The sequence below is a fragment of the Belonocnema kinseyi genome, chromosome 7 (genome assembly GCF_010883055.1).
Source record: "Belonocnema kinseyi isolate 2016_QV_RU_SX_M_011 chromosome 7, B_treatae_v1, whole genome shotgun sequence".
NCBI lineage: Eukaryota > Metazoa > Arthropoda > Insecta > Hymenoptera > Cynipidae > Belonocnema > Belonocnema kinseyi.
The window spans coordinates 69654528-69658795 of NC_046663.1; the positions used below are offsets into that span (position 1 = coordinate 69654528).

The following is a 4268-nucleotide window of genomic DNA, read 5'->3' on the forward strand; positions in this document are numbered from 1 at the left end:
GATAACGTAGTTTCTAAATGGCCCCTTAATGAATACTGATATTGTTTTTTTTCGAACTGTCTACCGTTACAGAATTTTCAGCTCGTTAATGCCTAACGTTAAAAAAAGTAATTGACAATATTTTTTTGAAAAGTGTTTGGTATTAAAACATTTTTGTTGAATACCAGAAATGGGGGTATTCTATAGAATAGATAAAGCCTTTGGCAGCAATGAGTCATTGTTGGTCCCGTTTATGCTAAATCATCATGATAACTTTTTACATTTTTTTCTTCATTTCTGTAATAATAACAGATAACAATAATAAAAGAAAAAATATTTTTCTTCAAAAAGTTGATTGTATCTCCCCTAATTAGAAGTTTTTTTACTGTGTCAACAATAAAAAAAATTCGAATTTGATCATTAAAAAAATTTTTAATATTTCCAAAAAAAGGTATGATATTCACCAAATTTATCGATGAATCATTTTTGAAAGTGAAAAATAAATACACAATAAAATAAATTATAAATGTTATTTATAGGCACTCTGATATAAATTACTAAAAGTCATTTTAAAATGAAAATGAATCTACAGAATACAATAGAAATTTTAAAACATTAAAAAATTATAACTTAAAAAATGCGTGTCACGCAAGAAAAGGGGGGATTGATAGTGATATGGATCAACCGGGAAGTCGTCTGTACTCTGTATACTTATTGGAGGATGTTGAGTGACTCGAGTCATTCCGAACGTGGACGCGATTCTGTGAGGAGTATAATCGTACTTTCAGTTACGTTCCCATTTAAGATAATTGTTTAAAATTTTTAAGATAAAAAAACTGGGGAGTTGATAGTAGTCAGTCAACGAGTCGGTGACAGTTTCGTGAGATTTGATTCGAATGGGGAGAAAATATTCGACTTATTTTCGAGTCTGGAGGAAAGGCGAAATTCTCGGAGGTGGCTGAAATTTGTAATTTATTGGATATCAGTTAAATATTTTTCTGAAAAAACTGGCGTTTCAACAAGGATTTTCAACAGAAAAACAACCGGAAAAAAACTGATTGCACGAATCAGGATCCGGGTCGACAAGCTGGATTTTACTTAGCCTCAGGACGTCGGCTCTACCTTGAAACGGGAGCCGAAGAACGACTTGAATTTCAATTTTCTGTTTGGTCTTCTGTGTAAGGTAAAAGGGTCTTCATGCCTTCCTTTAATTTTATTTATATCAGGGCGACCTGAAAATGAGACTGTTTATACCAAAATTTCGATACGAATAGCCGAATTTTTCCGGTACACTGCCATATTAAAATTACATTGTAGTCTTCAAGAAACTTATTTGATAAAGCAAATAATAAAATTAGAATCTTTCGGTAGTCGACAAACGAGCTGAATTTGGAATCATCAAATAAAAGTACTTTATTTTTAGCTGCCTGAACATTTCTTTATGTATTAAATTGAATTTTAAGAAAAGAATTTGTTAATAAGTGTCCTCTTTCTCAATCAGAAAAACAATTTGAAGGTTAATATGGTAAATTTTATTTAGATGAAACTTCTTTTTAATTATCTGTGTTCTTAGCCTTGAGATGGAAGGAAACTTGTAGCACTATTACCTGTTTCAAAAGTCTGCGGTTCAAATAAAAAATGTGTTTACTGAGATATGGCGTTTAAGTGTAATGAGAAAAATGGTAGATAAGGTTTACAATTTTATGAGCTACCAAATTTATCAAAAAATTAACCTGCTATGAGAATGATTTTCAGGTTATACGAGAAAATTATTTAGTCTGTTTTCAAATTGTTTTTCAAGATAAAAGAAAAACGGATAATAAGAGAAAATAATAATGTAAATAAAAGAAAATACAAATTGTAATAATTATATCGATATTAATTTCTTTACTTACACAGTTTTTACTATTTTTATTTATTAAAAATTATAACCAACAAAATAGATTATAAATTTACATGTTTCAATTTATAATCTGCCGTTAATCCTATTTCATATTAAATTCAAGTTCTTCGCCGACAATTTTCACAAAAATCTAAAAATAAATACTATAAGTTACAAACAAAATTACAGGAAAGTATAACTTTTTTCTATTATTGGGACGAAATTTGTAGTCTTTTTATTTTTTGTATTCATGTATTTATTGTAGTTTCAATTTCTTGTAAGAATTTAGAAAAAAAATACAACGATACAAATTTAGAACTATAAGATTCTATTGGAATTTACGGATTTTGCATACAAAATGTGTTCTTTTTCGACCTAGGATGACAAATATTTACAATATCCATTTATCCATTTGAAATTTTGGTTGAAAAATGTTTAAGTTTATATTTTAAAAGTTTAAAATTCAAATGTTTTCCACTTTGAGTGTTTTATTTTGTAGTTCAGTTTTTATTTGCAGTCCAAAAGTTGTTCTTTTTCGACCTAGAATAATAAATGTTAATAACATTGCAAAGACATAATTTTAAATGACATATATGGTGTCAAATCAATTGCTATATATTTGGAAAATAATTTAAACCTTAGGTTTTTGTTTTGTTTAATAAGGATTATTCATTATTATATTTTAATGTTCCTCCATTCCTTTGAAGTTTAAACATAGAAGCAATATCATTGCAATTTTCTAACTATTTGTCATCCTAGGTCAAAAAAGAAAAACTTTTTCTGGTAGGAAGTTAAAACTACGATAAAATAAACAAAAATTATACAATTCGTCTGAATAATAGAAAGAATTCGTACTTTTCTCTAATTTTTGGTTGTAAATTATTGTATTTATTTGTAGATTCATATAAAAATTATATTAGTTTTATATCCTTTTTTTGGTGAAAATTCGTAATTTTATACAACAATTTGCTTAAAATTGAAAGTGTCTTTATGAATTTAAACACCTAAATTAAAATGAAAATCCAGTCGTTTTTTTGTAATATCGTGTAGATTTTTACAACAAAGTAAAAAATGTATTATTAGAAAGTTATACAAATTTTTAAAGTGTAGGATTGTAAAACTTGTTTCCACCAGGGTTTCTTTTTGTTGCTGGAGTATAAAATAGTTTTTGCTTCCTGGAATTAAAAGTCGATCCTAGAAAGAGCTGCTTAAGCTTTTCTAAGAGATAAGCGCAATCAATTTTTTACAAGATCTTGTTGTAAAGCTCACAGTTTATAAGTTGATTTAACATAAGAGTTAACCTGAGAGTCAAATTTAAGATGTGACTCTTTTTAAATCCGTATCCTCAGGTAGAAGTCAAGTACGATTATGTCATTTGGCTATGTGCTTATAGATAATAATAATTGTAGTTTATTGAACTTTAATGCAAACAAAAATTTCTCTTATCGAGTTGAAAACTACTTTATTCGTTAGCTTAATCAAGCCCAATGTTTTGCATTCCTTGAAATTTGTCTTTCCGTAACGCGAATTTCGTGTGTAACTTGAGATTAATATAGCTAAAGTTATATAAGTTGAATCTTAATATACAGAAAACCTCAAGTTCAGAATCTATAAGTTTCAGAAATAAATTTTCTTTAAATTATTTAAATCTCGTAAATTGTCTGAAAATGTTGGATTTAGTATTTATGAAATGAGTGTTAAATATACGAAAATCAAATAAAATGATTCTATACATCAAAGTAATCAGAAAGAACTCCGATTTCAGAATGGCAGGAAAATATCACGAAGATAAAAATTACTTAGAGTTGTCTACCTTGGTCTATTATATCGTTTTAAGTCACCGATATAGGTTTTTTTACCGCGTCAAGGTTGAAATTGTAAAAGTAAAAGGCAAATAAGTGGATTTTCGTATATAATATTTCTTTTAATTACTTTTTTAAAATAATTTTTTAATTTTCGTTCTAATTACATCATATTCATTATTTATATTGTGCATATAATTCTTATATAAAAAAATTATAAATTAAATGGTGGACTCTGTCATCAAATCAAGTCACCATGCTCAGAAAGTAAACCAAGTGAAGTTTGAAGAGAAACAGTAGATAACTTGATTTAACTAAAAATTATTTCATTGCGGAAGTGTCAATTTACGTAGGCGTCCAGCGGAAGCGTCTCCTCATTTTTAGTACAATATGAATGTAACATTTTCAATAATTTTTCTTAGTGGTTATTATGTAATCAAATGATTTCCAGTTTAAATTAAAATTACACAATATATATATATATATATAGAAAAGCGTTTTGCAACAAGACATAAAATGCATAAAAGATAATTAATAATAATGCATGTAGAAAGAAAAACAAATTGTTAACCTATTCTAACACTCACACCGTTTATATATTAACT

The 4268-nt window shown here is 27.3% G+C and overlaps 1 protein-coding gene across 5 annotated transcripts in view; it reads left to right on the forward strand.

Annotated features, from left to right (window-relative positions):
- LOC117176137 (cystinosin homolog) overlaps window positions 1-4268 on the forward strand; it is a 30418-nt gene that overhangs the window by 7240 nt on the left and 18910 nt on the right. For 2 of the 5 annotated variants that reach the window (XM_033366208.1, XM_033366216.1), the window contains exon 1: window positions 696-1162. The exons of 2 other annotated variants lie outside the window; for them this stretch is intronic. The gene's annotated coding sequence lies outside the window, so the exon portion shown is untranslated. Of the gene's footprint in view, window positions 1-695; window positions 1163-4268 lie in introns of those variants that run through there. One more of the 5 variants, XM_033366212.1, reaches the window with a different exon arrangement.